The sequence below is a fragment of the Cupressus sempervirens genome, chromosome 10 (assembly GCF_028749045.1).
Source record: "Cupressus sempervirens isolate cs-2001-9-10 chromosome 10, ASM2874904v1, whole genome shotgun sequence".
NCBI lineage: Eukaryota > Viridiplantae > Streptophyta > Pinopsida > Cupressales > Cupressaceae > Cupressus > Cupressus sempervirens.
The window spans coordinates 407,424,501-407,444,260 of record NC_143127.1 but is presented as its reverse complement, the minus strand read 5'-3'; the positions used below and the strand labels follow the sequence as shown (position 1 = coordinate 407,444,260).

Sequence of the window (19,760 nt, the reverse complement as noted above, 5' to 3'; positions counted from 1 at the left end):
ATAGGGCTCACTTCAAAAGAGTGAAAAGTTGTAACTAGTTGCATTGGTCGTTTTCCCAAATTGGGTTTCCACATTAAATCTTGGTATCTGATGTGTTCATGTTTTGATTAAGTAAAAGCAGGTTTTAAAGGACCTGAAACCTTTTTACAACCAGTATTTCAAGAAATAGATAGAGCAAATAAAAATAAACATGAAACAAACCTCCAAAAAGAACAAAGATGAGGCTAAAGAGGGAACTGCTGACAGAGACAACAAAAAGACAACAAAAGAGGTAGCAAAGAACCAACTAGGTAGTCTTGATCATATCCAGTGCCTAATCCACCGGAATCTGCATGTTTTTAGCCACCACCTTCACCTTGTCCTTCTTGCCCGTGTCTTCACTCTTCTTTGAGTGAGCTCTAGTGCATTTGTTGGGGCCTTGGATATCAATAACCTAAGGGGAATCTTGGCCTTTATCCATTTCTAGTTTCTTCATCAAAGTACTCACATTGTTAGCCATTTGTTTGATCAATTTCTCCAAGTTGTTTATCTTTGTTTCCATCATCGTGATCTTGCCCTAGTTAGCATTGAAATCTCTATCCATTGCCCTGTTCTTAGCCTCCAATTCTGGGATCTTAGTCTCATGTGTTCATGTTCTTTTCCTACTGCTTTATCTTTTTGCAATTAAGTTACTAAAGGTTAATACACATTAATATGTTAGATTGCTTTGTTGACCGAGTTAGTGAATATCTAGTTCTAACTGAGGTATGAGTTAAAAGTAAGTTTTTATTGATATCTAAGGGATTTGGAATTGTTTTAGTGGTAATTGATTCACCCCTCCTCTCTCAGTTACTCCTCTTATATTTCCAACAATATATAGTATAGAATTGAATATTATTGATAAAAATATTGCAAATAATTTATATTTCAATTTTAAACTATTAAATTGAAATCAAGTTAGATTATTGTTGCAATAATTAAAATTTGCGCATTTTTAAAACAAAAATTAAACCAATTTACCTTAATGCTCATGACTTGAGTTACTTGATAGGTTGCATTTAGAAACACTTTTAAAGTTTGTTAAATAAGATGTTTTCAATGATCAAATTTCTAATATATTTGTTTAATGACTTTATTGAAGGTGCCTAAATGTCCATTCAAGTAGTTAATGCAACAATAAATATTTTGATAATGTGAGTGAATATATCTTTAATGCTCTTCCCAAATCATAAAATGACTAAAAATTTTCAGCTAGTTCTTAAATATAACCCTAAATGCATCAAGTGAAATATTTCACGCTTTGATAGTGTTAGTGATAGGAGTGATTAAATTGTGACCTAAACATTGCAATAGATATGTTAAGCACCATGTGTGTTTTACATTGTATGTCATTTTCCAGAATGATCAATTATATTTCTCTAAGATAAACTGCACGACGAAGGAGAAATAATATGCAATCTTTCCTTCATCAAACCAAATTTCTCGTGCAATGTTTATGTTCAATATTTCTTTTTAGACTACCCATGTAACATAGTTCTATATTTCTTTGTTTAGCACTCTTTACATAAACAATTTATTAATATGTCACCATCATTAAATGTTATAGTTCGACTCAAATCTTACCCAAAATCTACCTTACTAAAAGCAAGAACATTAGCGCTTGGGCCCCTTGTTAATGTTGGCTGGTTTATTACAATATTAATAAAGATTAGATGCTCTTAGGATATATTAGAAATAAATTTTATTTTTTATTAGGTAAAAATATATCCAATACTATTATTTATATTTTTACTAGTTGAAATTTGTTTTTTTGAATTATTAAATAAGAAATTGGATATATATCAACCTAAGAAATTGAAGGAAGCTAATAAAAAGCTCTATTTTTTAGTTAATAGATGCATTCTTTGTAAGAAAGCTAATGAAAATATTGATCATCCCTTTATCCACTATTGTTTTAGTCAAGAAGTGTGGAAAATCCTTGTGGAATATTGGAAGATCTCTTGGGTCCATGTAAAGAACTTGACTGATTGTTTTGAGAGTTAGAAGTGCCCTATGAAAAATCCAGAAGTTGATATTCTTTGGAAGTTCTCTCTACCTCACTTGTGTTGGGGTATATGGAAAGAAAGGAATACTTGAAATTTTAGAGACAAAGAATCTCCATCTTGGGTGGTTGGTCACAAAATCATACGGGCTATTAAGGAGAATTTGTATCCCAAAATGGTGGTAAAGGGGATTTTAATATTTTGGACCCTCCAATGAATACTAATATGAAGAATAAGTCAAAAAGGGATGGTGTTGTCTAGTTGTCCCCTCTTATGGGTTGGTTAAAAGCTAATTTTGACGGGTCTGCTAAAGGTAATCCAAGTAGGGAGGGATGTGGTAGAATCTTAAGGGATTCCTACGATAGGGTTTTAGATGCTATTGCAATTCCTATTGGTATTTCCACTAGTCACATAACTAAAGGTTCGAAATATTCCTGGTAAGTTGTTGGACTAGACGAGGCTAAGTTGTGCCAACTAGTCAAGGAAATTGGACAAAATATGGATATGGTCACTTTGAACTTATTGATGTGCTTAGGAAATGACATAAGATTATAGGTTTTTATGGTTATTGAAGTGGTTTATCCTTTAATAGTTTGAAGAATTTTTATTATGATATTCTATGTAAACCTATATTTACACTGCTTTTCTATGGTTTCTTGACTTTATATAGTTTCATGAACATATTGCTATGGTTAAGACTTATATGATATAAATGAGATTATATATAAGTGTCTATATATAAGAATTTTTTTTCCTTTCTTACTTGTAAGGGGTAGGTTCCTACAACTAAGTATTGTGAGCAAGGATTGATTTATGTGTACATTAAAATCTTATTATGAGTTATTGGAATGAATTTGTGCTTTGGTATATTGCATGCGAACTAATCTTTTGTAGGAACAAGTCAAAGGAAGGAGTGTGTGCAAAGGAATTAATTACAAGGTTATGCAACCACTATGTATTAATGATGTAGCTGAAGATCAGGTCGACATAACTAATAACTATCATGTAAGTCCAGAAGTTGTTGTGTGTTATATTTGCTAGAAGATTTGTTCAGTTGAGATGCACATCATAATGATGTAATTTTTTGTGTTCCTGTATATTTGTTTGTTGAGGCTAGATCTTAGGAAGTTAGTTTTTGTAGTTTCTTTAAATAAAAGTGTTGAATCAAGCCCTAATAGTTAGTTAAAGGGGAGATCATAATTGGAATATCATTTTCAGATATAGACTAACATTTTCCAGATAGTACTATTTTATGGTATGATATCATTAAAATTACTATTATTGTGTTTTAAGTATTTGAGCTTGAATTATTTTTTCGTTCACTCATCCAAGGAGCCCACTTGGTGAGTGAACTTAGTTGATAGAATTTGTTTTCACTATTTTAGAATTAAGTAAGAACTCTATTGCTTCCTATAGCCACTGGTAATAGAACCATCAGTTGTTCCTATAACAAAAGAAAACAATGTAGAATCTTATTTGTATTTCCATTTTCACCATTTAGATAATGTTACTTACATTTGCATATAGATTTAGTATTTTTGTTCTTAATTTTGTACAATATAAATGACTATTAAAGATGTTTAAAGCATATACTTTGCAGACATCATTTCAAGTTTATGTCCCTAGTAGATAAGTAAATGGGTCTAATGAAGGGTTTTGGATGTTATCTCAAATGTCCAATCCATGGGCAAAAACCCTAGTTTCTAGTTCAATCATTTAACCAAGCACTTATGTGTTGTTGTTGCTAGCTTAGGAAGGAGAAGCGTGAAGGAGATAGTTTACCCTATGGATGCTTCATTGAGTGGGGATCCCAACAAGTTTAGGAGGCTAAGTACCAAGAAGGCTATTGAAGGGCTCTAGGAACGACTATGAAAGACTCAATGGAAGAGGTTGATATTATTGGAAATAATCTAGCCAGAGTCGCTAAGAGTTGGTTTAGTGCATTGTTTTCTTTTTTTGTCTTTTTAGATTCAACTTCAAGGTTTGTGGTCCTAGTCTTTGGTTCTGGTTTATGTTCCTAGGATTGTGTGTTGGTAACTGGTAGCTTTTTCCCTTTGGGGATTTTGGTTTGTTTGTAATTGTATCTATTTTCAAGTTTTAGGTCCTTGTAAAACCTGGTTGTTATGTTGGTACTATGGACACATCTTTTATGAGTGCTTGATTTGTATAGGGTTTTGGGTCCACTCAAAACCAGATTTTACTTAATCCAAAAAAGCATATATTATTTTTAATGTTATTATAATTTATAATAGTGTATATTACATATTTTATCTAAATCAGGGTTCATTGGAGTTATCTTGACATTGGTATTTCAATCTCTAGCTTATCAAGTTACAAACAATTTGTGTGTTTTCCAAGAATTAAGGATATAAAAAACCTTGATGAACTTTATTGTATTTTGCAAATATATTTTAATCATGTTTGTGCTTTGCCATAACAATAATTAAGATATTATCTTATGCCTTAAGGAACCTTACAAGCTCAAGAACCATGTGTAAAACAAAGAGAAGTCAACAAAACAAAATATAAAATGATGAAATTGGGCACACTCATTAATCATCTCAATACGATATATTTTGAAACAATAAATTAGAGAATACTCAATGATGTGGCTAAGTTCATAAAGACGTTAAATTTAAAACTCTAAGAGAAAATAGTCTTAAAGTCATTTATGCTTTCTATAGACGAAGGCCTAGGTCTCTATCTCCATCTATGTACCAAAATGACCAAAAATTTGCTAAAAATTAACTCAGATAAGATATAGTCAAGTCATTTATTTATTTACCAAAATGATATGAAAAAACCCCAACTATGTCTAAAAATGGAGAAATCATCAAAAAGGATTTGTTTAATGTGTAGATACAATTACATTTTTGGCAGAGATAGCCTGTAGTGCCTGCCCCTAAGTCGCATTTTAGTCTTCATTGCCAAACTCTTTTAGGCTAGTTTTATACTTGATGTTTAGTAGCATTACTTTCAGATTATTAGATGTTGTTTTACACTCAATTTATTATATGATGAGATGACTTGGTACTCTATATTTCATGCATGTATGATGATTATTCAATATTTTTAGTTATCGATGATGATTAGTTAGATGGTTTATTATCACACGTGCTTTCTTATGGATACTTACCCCATACTGCATGTGTATGGTGTGCGTGTTTGTTTTCTTTATGTATGGTGTTTCTGATGTGGTTAAGGAAGGGAGTCGTAGTCACCTGCTAGTCGGGATTTACACGATGCACCACTTCCTGCCATTGTCTGTTTAGCTTAGAATATTGTGTCTGTACATGCGTGAATTTTATGCAGGTTGCAGGTACCGGGTATCGACTTCCCTGAATTGCCAGGATGAGCATACCCTATCGCATTATCTCAATGGTAAGAGAGGGGAGATAAACTCTTAAGTCCAAATCCTAAACCCTTTAGCCAATTGTCCTAATTGATAATTAGGACAAGAATCTGAGTTAAGTACCCTCCGAATGCATCAAATGATGTTATTTCGTGATTATAACCCTTTTTGTTTGATTTAGTATGTGTTCTTCTATGATGGGTTTTCATATGTTGCTTTATGAGTCCTTGATGTATTTTCTATTAATTAAGTTTAATTAAAAGGATTAATTAATGATTTAATTTAATAGAAATTTATTATGATATTTTAATATTTAATTATATTTAATTAATTGAGAAATTAATTGAATAAAAAGTATTAAATTTGGAAATAAAAGTTTTAAGTATAATTTTAGAATGTGATAATATTTATTTAATTTAATAATAATATATATTTAGAGTTCATTTTAAAATAAATGCTAAATATTATTATTAATTGAATTAATAAATATTTTATCAATTAAAGTTTCTTAAATAAATTAAAAGTGGAAAAGATATTAAATTATTAAAGGTTTCTAGATCGCATGATCTAAGCATGAGTTTAAATATAAAAGAAATTAATTAAAACGATTAATTAATGATTTAATTTAATAGAAGATTATTATGACATTTTAATATTTAATTGTTATTTTTATTTAAATTGGGAAATTAATTAAATGAAAGGAATTAAATTTGGAGATAAAAGCTTTAAGTCTAAATTTAGAACGTGATAATATTTAGTTAATTTAATAATAATATATTTAGAGTTCATTTTTAAATAAATGCTAAATATTATTATTATTTGAGTTAATAAATATTTTTATCAATTTAGTTTCTAAAATAATTTAAAAAGTGAAAATAATAATGTTACTTTAATTTCATAAAGTGCGCATGAGATTAAAAGTAATAAAGATTAAAAATAGAAGTCAAGTGGAATATTAAATAAAGTTATTTAATAATTCAACTTAATGTGCATGAAAGATGAATGCAAAATAAAAGAAAGGATAATAAAGGTTAATTTGGAGTTAACTGAGTTATGCAATGAGTCTTCTCGGGTGAATGCACAATTAGTGCCCCGATTTGAGGAGAAATTGCTTATCACAACTTTGGGGGTTCATTTTTGAGAGGGACGTATTTTGGACGGGAATTTTTGGGAGACAATTTTTGGAAGCGAATTTCAGAAGGCTGACACCAAGAAAGTTTTCGAGAAGAAGGTTATTGAGAGGAGTGAATTCTCTTACAGTTCCTGGAGATTGCATAATAGCATCAAGTTCAGGTAGGGTCTTGTGTTTTGATCACTGATTGAATTATGCAAATTGATATTCCTGTCTACTCCGTGATTGTAAGAACTTGCCTTCTCGAATGTGTCATTTCTTCGTTCTGAATCTTTTGCTACTCGTTTTCATTTGTAAATCTAGATTGAAAAACTGTTTACAAACCTCAGTCAACAATTGAAATAAATAAGAATTAAATCAAGATTTGAGTTTGAATTAAATGGAATTTGAGAAATTTAATAAGGTTAGGGTTGCGAAATTGGATGAAGAAAACTCTAAGTTGGAAAATAAATATGATTGATTTATTTTATTTAAATTTTATGATTGATAAAATTTAATAAAGTAAATTTACTTGAAATCGATATATATAATACATGACTTTAATTATAGAAAACGTTTTAAAAACAAATTGTTTTTTATACAAAAAAAAAATATATATAAAAAAATATATAAAAAAATTATTGTTTTAAGTGGGGGGGGGAGGGGATCACTCGTACCCACCCCCCACTGCCGACGGCCAATAGTACCTGCGTCGCAGGTACTGCGATGGCAGGTACAACGTACCTGCCGCCGCAGGCCCTGTGACCGCAGGCCTGCGGCAAAGCCGACGGGCTTTAAACGTATGTATTAAAGTTTTATTTTTATTTTTATTTATTTATTTTTTTAAATATTTTTTTAATATAATTTTTATTATTTATAAAACAAATTGTATTATTATTTAAAAATTTTAATTAATAAATTTTTAATATATACATTTTTAAATTAATAAATATTTTAATTTTTATTCATATTTAATAATTAAATAATAATGCATTTAACATAGTTTTGTAAATATTAATTTATTAATAATTTTGGTTTAATATTAATAAATTAACAAGTAATGAATAGATTAAGATAAGAACAAATGATTATTAAAATTAGTTTAATTAAAGTTAATTAATAATGAATATTAATTGATTAAATGGTAGATTTGGAATATTGACTTAATGGAAGTTATTATAGAATTGGGTTAATCGTAAGGGGTAGTTATGAAAACCTATTTACTTGAATTCGACGTTAAACTGGAACATAAACCTTACCTTAACTCAATAATATACTTTCAAATCCAATCTCTGAGACTTTGATGTTGTCCTTGTGCTTTGAGTGTTTTGGGGTTGGTTTAGCGTTGACCAGTTTAGGTTGTTACCAGAGGCTCGGGGTTGTGAATGTGATGTTATGATGATTTGTTCTCGATCTTTTCAAACCAACCAAGGTAATGTGATAGTATGCTCTATGATGGATGTATTTACTGTTTGTTATTGCTTTCCAGTTTCCTTGTGTGAAGCTGAGGTGTATGTATTTGAGATACTTGACTTAACCATTTTTGAGTCTCGATAAGTTATACTTGGTTTGCTTTTCGGTCGCTTGAGAGGACTGAAGTGTTTGTTATGTTCTTGATGATGTCATGTTTTGAATTGACCATTTTGGAGTCTTCGATCAGTATTGTAATTTACTATTGGGATACTTTCTGGTTGCTCATTGGAGAACCATTGGATTTCGTGATTTATCATTGATGCCTTCAGTTGCTGATAGAGAACTGTCGTGGTCATATGATTATTATTTGGTGCTTATCTGTTGCTCATGAAGAACTGATGTAGTTTTGTGGCTTATCTTTTATGATGTCTTTTCAGTTGCTTGTATAGGACTGAGGTGGTTTTACTATGATTCTTTGATTTATGATTTCATGAGCCTAGGGTAGGTTATCTATGTGTAGAGTCGGGAAGTGGCTTGCAATGGGGATCGGGGCCCTAAGAGGCTGCCTGGAGTAACCCATTGTAAGTTGTTTTAATAAGTGAAAACATTTACACTAAATAAGGGAAAATGAACCTAATAAGATAATTGTATGTTCTCTCCCATGCCTTGAGTGCTAGTACAGACTAGGATGGGGTAGAGAGAACACTTGGTTATGACCTTGCATTCCATAGTATGCCTCGTTAGTACGAGAGGATACTAATGGCCGCAAGGATCAGTAGGGACCCGAGATTCCTAAGGGATTGCTCGGGTAACTTCTACGTGACTTTTGCGATGACACTTTCCCACTTGCATATTAGGTTTCCTACGTGTCTTGTGGTACCTCTGGGATTTAGATGTCGGTCATTTTAGGAACCCTTGAGTTAGCATACTTATAGGATTTCCTGGACTTAGAGAGTATTTATGATTATAGGTTTTGTTATCCTATTTGGGACTTGAGACTATCTCCTCAGCGCGGTGGGAGTGGACCATTTAGGTTCCACGCGGTCGGGTGGTAGTGCTTTTACTCTTACCATTGAGATCCGTTCCGTGGTCACCGTGGCTGGAGTTTCGTGATTGGCATTTACCTTCACTATGTTCTTGGATTATTATGATGGATGGTTAGATTTTATGATAGATGTTTTATCATTATGGATGTATGGATGTATCAAGTATGGTGAATAGTTTCATATATTTTTACTGTACTTTGTATCATGGATTTGAGGATGTTGTATCTTTATCTATACATATGTATATTCTTTTAAGCCTTTCATACCCTGTGACTTGTACAGTGGATGATTGAGCATTCCGAATTAATTTGCCGAGAGGCATTCGGAACAAATGTATATTATGGACATGGGACTTTCTGATTATTCTTTCATATGTATGTGATAGTTGTTAGACTTAGAATTAATTAAATTTAAATGTGACTCAACGTCTTGGGATCCTTAGGAAATGTAACTTGCAATGTATGTTTGTCAATGATTACATGTTATTGCTTCCGCTACTATGTGTTTGATGTGTATGTTTTACATTCTTACTTTAAAAAAAAAAATATTTAGCAAACTTAGTGAAACTTTAGGTTAATTCTTTTGGATCCCTTGGCGGGGCGTTACATAGCCAAACAAAACCTTAGTGCAATTGTATATGGAGAGAAAATGTAAAATATGATGGCATCCTAGCCAAGTTGATCAAAACGTATGGAGAAAATGATTGAAATGAAGCCAAAGAATTTATAGGAAATGTGCAAAATACAAGGGAAACACTTACAAATTTGATAAAGTTCCATGACTGTCGACTCCAAGGTTGTTGTACTATTTCTCAAATGAAGACAAGGAAAGATGGGAAACCTAAAGTGCAAGTACCACAAATCCCACCATTATTTCAAGAAATAGGTCTACGCAAATGTTTCTAGGGAAGACCCAACAAAATCAAATCCTTCTTAATAATAAGTGGGTTGCCAAAATTTATTGACAAACATCTTACTACTAAGTGGGTTGCAAAATTTTCTTGACAAGAAGACACAACTCAAACACATCTGAAAATTAAAATGAAATTCATGCCCAAAGATTAATGGATGCACATTGTTGAATTTGATATGAAAATGAGACAAAACAACTCACCAAAATGAATGAGCTCCATAATTGCGCTCCATCCTTTGTATGCTTTGGATGCAAACTTTAGTAAAAAATGTTTTTGTAACATGATAAGGGCAAAAAAAGAAGTAATAAATGGAAAAAACAAGAGGTTGATGAATGTGGTGACAATCCAATTAATTCACAATTATCTCTACACTTTACTTATTTATTTTTAATTGAAATCAAACCAAAACAAAATTCGCTTTGGCAAAAAAGAAAATAACAATTATTCTTGAATAGTTCATTTTATAAATATACCCAACCAAACTTTAGACCTTTTTTTATTGTTGTGCAAATTAATTAAAGGGTTTCAATGAAAATATTAGTTCCCTACCATTTTAATCATGTTATGTGCTTTGCCACAACAATAACTAAGATGTTACCTTGTGCCTTAAGGAACCTTAAAAAATTAAGAACTATGTGCAACAAAGAGAAGTCAACAAAACAAAACAATTTTTTTTTGACAAAATTGAGCACACTCGTTAATCACCTCAATGTGATTTATTTTGAAATAAAATAATAGAGAGTACTAAATCCTATGGCTAAATTTGTAAAGGTGCTAAATTTAAAACTCTAAGAGAAGAGGGTTTTAAGGTCCTTTATGATTTATATAGATGAAGGCCTAAATCTATGAACTGAGATGACCAAAATTTTGCTAAAAGCAACCTCAAATAGAATATATACAAGACATTTTTTTTACCAAAACGATGTGTAAAAACCCCAACTATGAGTAAAAATGTCAAAATTCTCAAAAAAAGCTCCATCTCATATGTAGAAATGGTCACTTTTTTGGCAAAAATGACTAAACAAAAGCACAACTATTTATGGAGAGAATGTGAAAAAAATGATGGCATCTTTTCTAAGTTGATAAAAAATTATGGAAAAAAAAGGACTGAAATGAAGCCAAACAATGTATAAGAAACCTGAAGATTACAAGGAAAATGCTTGCAAATTTGAATAAAGTTCCATGGCAATAAACTCCATGGTCACTATAACGTTGCTCACATGAAGGCAGGGGGAGTTTTGAAAACTATAGTACAAGTACCACGAATCCCACCATTATTTTAAGAAACATGTCCACATGGAAGTTTTTAGTGAAGGTCCAATAAAATAAAATCCTTAATTCGAGGTTTGGCATTTTGAGGATTAGAAAAAAAATAGTTATTTTTAACATCCATTGAATTACTATAGCAGACACTTACCCTAGGCAAGAAGAATGATCTCTACCCATTTTTGCACCTATCCTCGAACAACAATCTCTTCATCTTCACCAACATTGAATCCATTCTCCCTAATTAGAAATTTTCCCCAAATGCTTAGCAAAGGCTTGAGGAATTACCCGAGCATGGGCTCGTCTATCATGTTTTCATTGGACTCTACCAATAATTTTGCCAGAGTGGAGATTGTGACGTGTGGAGTAACATCATTGGGGAGCTTCAACCAGGTCGACAAGCAGAAGATTTTTGTTAAGGGTCTGAACAACTGTAGGAGAATTGGGATCACTTCACCATACCTAGTCTGGCACATGGAGGAAATGCTCGGGTCTAGATTGATGGCGAAAATGATCATTCTTCCAATGGGTGAAATTATCCTCATCAACAACACCAAAAAAGGGTCCATCGGGTGGCAAGATGTGTAGGTGCTTGTGCTTAACCCATGGATTTATAAACCTACAATGCTCACGGGGAATATATTTACTGTTCTGGATCCCTCAAGTATTCCTCAAATGTATCATTCTGCTATAAATCTTCTTCCTGATGAAAGAATCCTAGTTGTTGGAAGCAACCAAATGATTATTATGTATTCCGGGATGACGTATGTTCCAAAACTAAGCTTCGCCTAAAGGCCTACAATCATTATTTGGACCAAACTTGGTTCGACCTAATTCCAATTTTACTAACCAAACATATAAGATGTATTTTCCCATTCATCTTCCATGTAAACCAAATAGAACAAACTATTTTTTCAAAACTAAATTTCAAAATATCAAACTTGATTTTGACATAATCAGGTTTTGAAACAAAACCCAATTTTGCTAATTCCGCAAACCAAACGTTCCCTTAATGTATTCCTTAAAATGAAACCTCCAATTCCACCTAATTGCATAGGTAATTTAAATCAAGAACCTCTTTCTTCTTCCAAATCTTGCTCATAACTCTAACTCTGGGTCTGTTTGGTTGCGATATTTTTGGAATGCGACAATCAACTATGCTCGAATAAGTTCATTCCTTGAATTCACACATTCTTAAAATAATTTCTGGAATAAATTCTCGTCTTGTTTGGTTGACCTGGAAGAGGAGCGGGAAAATATTTTTTCTTTGTTTGGTTGCAAGAATTGGAAGTCGTGGTTGAACTGCAATTGCAAGCCAAAACTAACACCAACATTTAGGGAAGAGAAGAGAGCCTAAGGCGATGGATTTCTATCAACTGCAAAGATCTTTCAACTCTTTCAAATGCTTGAACCTAATATTCTTCATTAGATTAGTCAAAGTCCCAGTCTGCATTCCTCATACATCACGAGCCAAGAAGTTGATTGCGATGTGATCTGCATTCCCCATACATCACGATCCATCTGAAATGCACATTCCTTTGACCAATCCAAGTGACATTGTTTTGGGGAAACTCTTTTATGCGACCAATCTCTTTGAATCCACACAGGATCAATGACATTGCAAAACCAATTTTAGCATGCATAAACCAACAACACCACAAGCCTCCAATCTCCTACAACAAGCACATAGACAACGCCCCAACATATATGCACCACTCCCAAGTGTTAAATAGTGGAAGTCTTTTATACTTCCATTGAATAATGGTGCATATATATGCTACCCCATAGACAACGCCTTTTTTATGGGGCAACATATAGGCGTTGTCTATGGGGCAACATATATGCACCATTATTCAATGGAAGTATAAAAGACTTCCACTATTTAACACTTGGGAGGGGTGCATATATGTTGCCCCATAGACAACATTATTTAATGAAAGTATAAAAGACTTCCACTATTTAACACTTGGGAGGGGTGCATATACGTTGCCCCATAGACATCGGCTCAATGGGGGTGTTGTCTATGGGACAACATATATGCAACATTAGTCAATGGAAGTATAAAAGACTTCTACTATTTAACACTTGGGAGGGGTGCATAATGGTGCAACTTCCATTGTTTAACATTTGAGAGGGGTTCATATATGTTGTCCCATAGAGAGCGTCTAGACTATATGTTGCCCCATAGGCAACGCCCCATTGATCCACCCATTTCACGTTAAAATCACATTTTCCAACTTTTGGCGTCCGACCGTCCAGGTTTAATCGGATCGAATATAATCCGACGATACATTCTGCGACGGTTAGGGTTAGAGTCCGAAAGATAAGCGTTAGGGTTCAAAAATTTGTTGATGGCATCCGGTTAGGGTTTATTCTTTACACGGAGAAGCGAACTACTATTTATTGTGTCGCCCTACGATTTGGTTTCATTTTTGAATGTTCGATAAACGGAGTAATACCTTGCTCGTATAGACCTCTGTAATCAAGGTATTCACTTACATCTTCGACTTGATTGTGGTTGCGGTTCATTCATTACTTCATTTAGGATCAGTCGTTTCTGCATTTCATGGATTTATTAACATCTCTAAGAGATTGCAATGGTGTTCTACAGAGTTCAAATTCATGAGATGTGTGTAGCTGGTAATATTTACAATTACGGATCAAGATTAATTGGCAGTAAGAGGAAAAATTAGGGCCAATTATGAGATAGGAAATGCTTGTTTCTCAAAACATTCGTAGTGGCCGCCTAAGAATTTTCGCCTTTGACATGCTTGAAGTTTGTGCTGTTCAATTCTTCCTTGGATATCTGAGACCTCAAACACTGAAGTTGCAAAAAAATTCATGTCAAAACAAATGTAAATGTTTTCCTGGCTTTCATATAAAGCTACTTAGCTATGGCTTTTGATACATTTTTGTTTCTGTCTTCTCACGAGGTATGTCTTACGGCAGTCAAATGCTATGATCTAACGGTCAATGAGGAAAAAATTGTTTGTACCAGTCGAGGCGTTGTATTGACAAATATATCAATGGTTTGCTGTTTATAGCTTAATTTTAGGAAAGGGCGATGAAATGCATTGGACACTGATAGTGTTGGCTTCTAATAGGAGAGACTTGTATAAATCTTTGTATGAGACTGAGTTGCGTTGTTCTGAAACAATGAAAGTGTTTTATGGTGTTACCTATACTATTAACTCTGATTTGTTATTAGCCCACAAGTCGACTGGTTTGAGATGGAAAACTTAGGAAAAGCATTGCTACGAATCTCTTGAAAGGATTGCCTTTTTGTTTGTTTGTTGGGTTATCTACGTCCATTAGTTTGCTGTGAATGTCGCTTTCTGTGTACCTGCTGGAGTAACTCAGTTAAAGGTTCAAAATTTTAAGCATGGCATAGGTGGGAGACTTTTTCTCGGCAAAAAACTCGCCAAGCCCTCAAAACAAAGCTTGACAAATTTGGTCAGTCTTTTAAAAAACCTAAGTTATCGATTCCGATGCGGGATTTTTTTTTTGTGTGTGTGTGAATTAGAAAATTTAGATGAAGATCTAATCAAACAAATCTGGCTAGTCTAAACAGTCCAGAACTGGTCAGAACTAAACCAAATCTGCCTGGATTGGTAATCATGTCAGATGAATATCTTGTGCTTCTGCATCTACTGTTACCCAGCAAGTCTCTGTTACAACTGATTCTAATGAATGTGAACATGATGCAGTCGCAAGTTGAATATCTAATGTCCTTACTGTCTTTAATAATGATAATGTAATTGGAAAACAAGGTTGTTTATGATCCTAAAGTGTTAATAGTGTATGGATAATAAAATGACAAGTGTGTTTTAAGCGCTGTAAGTGAAAAGCTAAATTAAAAAATGTCTTTCTTTCTTTTTTGGGGGACTGTTTTTTATGGAAGCCTGTGGATGGCATCGGAGTGGCACCCGGGTGGCGACTGTCTGCCTCCACATACCCGTATGTATCCGCTTCCACATCTGGGGTACAGGGGACAGATTGGTATATATGAGGGAAAAACCCAGGGAGAAACTCGAGGACCTGAAAAACAGCTTACATTTAATGAAAAATACATATTAATCTGCACAATTCAATGAAAAGATGCATCCAATGAGCTAATTAATGATTACACAAAAGAAACAAGCAGAGTTTAGATATATATAAATGCAAAGTGGTACAAAATCACATTTTTTTCCAGATTGCTGATAGTGAGTAGATATCTATAAATGCAAAGTGGTACAAAATCACATTTTTTTGCAGAATGCTAATAGTGAGAAGCGATATACTAAATAGTTTCTATAAAACTAGAAGCAAATACATAATAGCAAAATAATATAAGAGTGAGTTTGAGCAATTTTGGCCTGCTGGAAAGTAATGCTTGTCTTGGGTGTGAGCATGTGATTAAGCTAAGTCTGTGAAAACTTAGGAATATAGAATTGAAATTGTTTAGTGTGGAGCCTGATTAGTCTTCAAGTGGGAGATTGTTGATATTGTGGTGATTGATCATGTAGTGGGTGTTGATGTTGTGGCGACTACTCATGTAGTTGCTGGAGGTGAGGGGCTAGCTACTGCTAATGTAGTGTTAATTTTTTGTGTTTTTTCAAGAAAAGAAAACCGACAACATTGTAAAACCCTAAATGGTCGATTTTAGAGGTTTCCCTAAAATGCTGTTATAAGCGGCTGAGATGCATAATGCATTGCAAGGTTGATGTACATTTTTGCTGGATAGTAGAAAGATTGAAGGCTGTGTAGGTGGATGTAGCCCAGGTTTTGGGGTGAACCACGTTAAATCTGTGTGTTATCTGTGTTCATTTGGTATTCTTCTTTTGTTTCTGCATATAACTGTTTATTCTTATGTTGTTCTGAATCTATTAAACCCTAATAGAAACCAAGTGATTTTTGAGAGAATGAGTTAGAATCATTAGAAAATCCTTGCTCCAGCTTTAAGTTGACCTCAAATTGCCATGATAGGTAATAACACCGCTGAAGGCACGTTGTATCCTTAAATTTGGGTAAGCCTAGAATTTTTTGAAAACCTCCAAAATCTAGTTGTATTTTATTTCCTACGAAGTTCAAAGCTATGTCAAACATCTTGACAATATTGTTATAAATATAACTTAAGTATAACTTAAATGTTATATATGTATAAATTCTCTTCCCAGCTCTAGTAAATACTAAAAACTAATGGAGAGGTAGAAGTAGAGGGTCTAGTCCTAGAACTCTATAATGGGCATGACTGTGCATCCTCGCTCGGTTTGTTTATCTTAGTCTGTAGCTTTTCCTCTAGCTTTTCCTCCATCCTAGATGTAGCTTTGTCTCTAGCTTCTTCTAGCACTAGCAATGACTTCTAATTCAACTCAATGTTATCCAATGTGAAACTGAATCGACTGCCCTCCATAGCCCACCTCTCCAAATCATTGATCTTGTCTTCTTCAAAAATCACCACAAATCCCCCTCAAATCGATAGAAATCAGTTTGCAAGTGTACAAGGGTTTGGAAGACTATTTCCCCCCCTTCAGCAAAATACAAGTGAAGAAATGAGAAATGAAATTAATTTGGGCTGTTTTTGCCAAGTGCTGTTATAAAATTAGGACCGTTATTTTAACAAAAATTTGTCTCGATCAATTTTACCAAAATTTCGGAGAGTTTTTGGTGCCAGTAAAAGTCTTAAAAACTCATCAAGCCAGAAAATCTCGGCCTGTACCCTGCCAGTAGTACATCTATGCTGAATAGTGTAATGTGAAGGGGTTGTGAATTGGGAAGGCTTTTTGCATTGCTTTGGGTTATGAAAACAACGGTTTTTTAAAATCCATTCTTTGACCAAATAACTATATTTTTGTGGCCTATCTAGATATTCATAATAGTGGGTTGCATTCGTTGCACTTGTGCTTCCTGATAAAAATTTACCTGCGTGCAACTGTGGTACATCTTTTGCTTAACTCTTAATAGTTCTAGGTTCCTTATTTCTTAAGATGTCTTTGTATAACAATGAAAAGATTGGTATATCTTAATTTATTTTTTCACTGAAAAAATGAAATATCCTCATTTTTAAAAATTGGCCATTTCTCCTTATCTAGTAGAAATCGGCGGTAGTAGCCATTCTCATGGAAGTGTATTTCTAAGCTTCACGTTGAAGTTTCTTCTTTCTGTCAAAGTAGCTGGCCGAGAAGAATTCCTTCTATCAAATTCAGTCAGTGTGATTATTTCTGTTAAACTCACATTGAGGGATATCTTGTTAGATAACTGCAATTTTATTATGTCAAAAACCATTTGTTGAGTGTTATCTGTACTGCAAAGTTGCATGATGCTTTTATTCACTATTTTTTCGTATAAACTTGTACATTGAGGTGTATCTTTTCAGTCAAACTCAAATGATACTCTTTGAAATCCACTTGCCAAGGGTTATCGTTTCTGTAAGGCCACTTGTTTAGGGTCATACCAACTGTGAAATCTATCCAGTGGTATTCAGTGTGGGCAAGTGTTCATTCTAGAGATATTCTGAAATTTGAATTTGAATTTAATAATTCACTACTCTGGGGATCCACTTGGAGGAGGTCATAAACATTATTTGCAACTTCTACATTGTAAAGGTTTTTCTTCTCTGCTACTGGATGTCTATTCACTGGCAACAATGCTCTTTGGAGAGTGTTTCTTGTTTAGTAATGTTGACAATAAATAGAGAAATGTCAATTCATCTGAACTTGTTTAGGTAATTGTTAACTGGAAGGAAATGAGATTATGATTTGTTAGGCTTGTAACTTCCAGTTAGATTGATATATTTTCTCGCCCTTGTTTGTGCAACAAAAATTAGATTTATAATTTTTTTGTTGTTTTAGGAAAGTATAACTGTCATGGATATATTTATGAGTAGAATTGTCATGTATCTGTCATGCAGTCTATGTTTAAATATTTTAAAGTTTGAACTGCGGCCTCATCAGAGAAAGCTTGATTATGATGAGAATTTGATAGCGTCAATGATATTGACGACGAGAAGAATGATTCGTCAATGTCTTGTGTAACACTGAATTAGGTTTAACATGACTGGAAAATGCTTGAAGTTTCTTTTCTTATTTCAATTCTCTTCAATATTTTAGGTCGCATTATATTGAAAGTAAATGGTTCGTCAATGTGTTAGATAATGTTGAATTAGGCTTGACATGAATATGGTGAATTGTTGAAATTACTTTTTATTTTAATGGTCCTATTTTTATTTTAATGGTCCTGTTTTAATGGGAGCAGTTCTCGATTCAAGTTATTATTTTAATGTTAGTAAATATTTGTATTTACTCTTTATTTTTATCATTTTGGGTCATCAATGTTGTAGGTCTTGTTATAATGAGAAGTGTGATCAGTCCATATCTTAGGTAATTACATGAATCTGGTGAATGCTTGAAGGTGCATTTTGTCTTATTATGATTCATCAATGTTTTAGGTTAAGCAGGGAAGATCAGGCTAGAGCTCTTAGTGGCACAGGAAGGTTGTTGGACAAAGTTACAGGCTTTAGAGTGATATCAAATTGAGCCAATATGGGGAAGACACGTGGTATGGGAGCAGGTCGTAAGCTGAAGACCCACAGGAGGAAGCAGCTGTGGGCAGACAAGGCTTACAAGAAGAGTCATCTTGGTAACGAATGGAAGAAACCCTTTGCTGGTTCTTCTCATGCTAAGGGCATTGTTCTTGAGAAAATAGGCATTGAAGCTAAGCAGCCTAACTCTGCTATTCGAAAGTGTGCTAGAGTTCAGCTTATTAAGAATGGAAAGAAGATTGCTGCGTTTGTTCCTAATGATGGTTGTTTAAACTACATTGAAGAAAATGACGAGGTGCTGATTGCTGGATTCGGGCGAAAAGGGCATGCAGTGGGAGATATTCCCGGAGTCCGTTTTAAGGTTGTTAAGGTGTCTGGTGTATCATTGTTAGCTCTTTTTAAGGAGAAAAAAGAGAAGCCACGATCTTGAGCTGGTTGTTCAAGTGGTTCTTTCAGGGAAATGATTGGCATTTAGAAGCTTTGAGAAGTTCAATCACGGGAACATGTATTCAGTTATTGTAAGGATTTGTCAGAAAATTTTGATTAAAATTGTCTACTGCAAAAACAAAAAATAAAAATTGTATAGGTTTTATTACTGGAAGAATTATGATTTTGTCAATGGCACAGATAATATTGAATTGGGTTTATAACATTAATGTGGTGAATTGAAGTTACTATTTATTTTAATGGTGCAATCAAACGGGTGTGCAGACTTTAATTCAAGCTATTATGGACTCTTGTTATTGTGATTCTATGTTGGGATTGTTTTTATGCAATTCTTTGTTGCGATTCCTTTTATATAATGCTATGTTGGAATTCTGTTTCCAAACTTAGTTTCATTAGGAATTCAAACCTGAATCCTGTAAGTTATTGTTAGGGTCTGCTATTTGCTATCATAATTGATGAGGTGCAAATTGCTAGTATCATCTTTGAAGGACTGTACGCTCGTTACGTATTATAGTATTATACATCACGTACAACTGTTGTAAAAATATCTGCTGAATTGGTTAAGGGGCAATACCTGTTAATGATGGTATTTGGCCTTATTTCTAGCCATTCTAGGGATAGTATATATTCTAATATTTTGGCATAATTTCAGTTGAAGTGACTCTAATG

At 33.4% G+C, this 19,760-nt stretch overlaps 1 pseudogene across 1 annotated transcript; it reads left to right on the top strand.

The window, feature by feature from the left end:
- The first annotated feature begins 13,418 nt into the window (after positions 1–13,418).
- LOC149534398 (small ribosomal subunit protein uS12 pseudogene) lies at positions 13,419–19,331 on the top strand (annotated as a pseudogene). The gene is made up of 2 exons (XR_016357136.1): positions 13,419–13,609; positions 18,552–19,331. The product of XR_016357136.1 is annotated as a small ribosomal subunit protein uS12 pseudogene (transcript).
- The last annotated feature ends 429 nt before the right edge of the window (positions 19,332–19,760 follow it).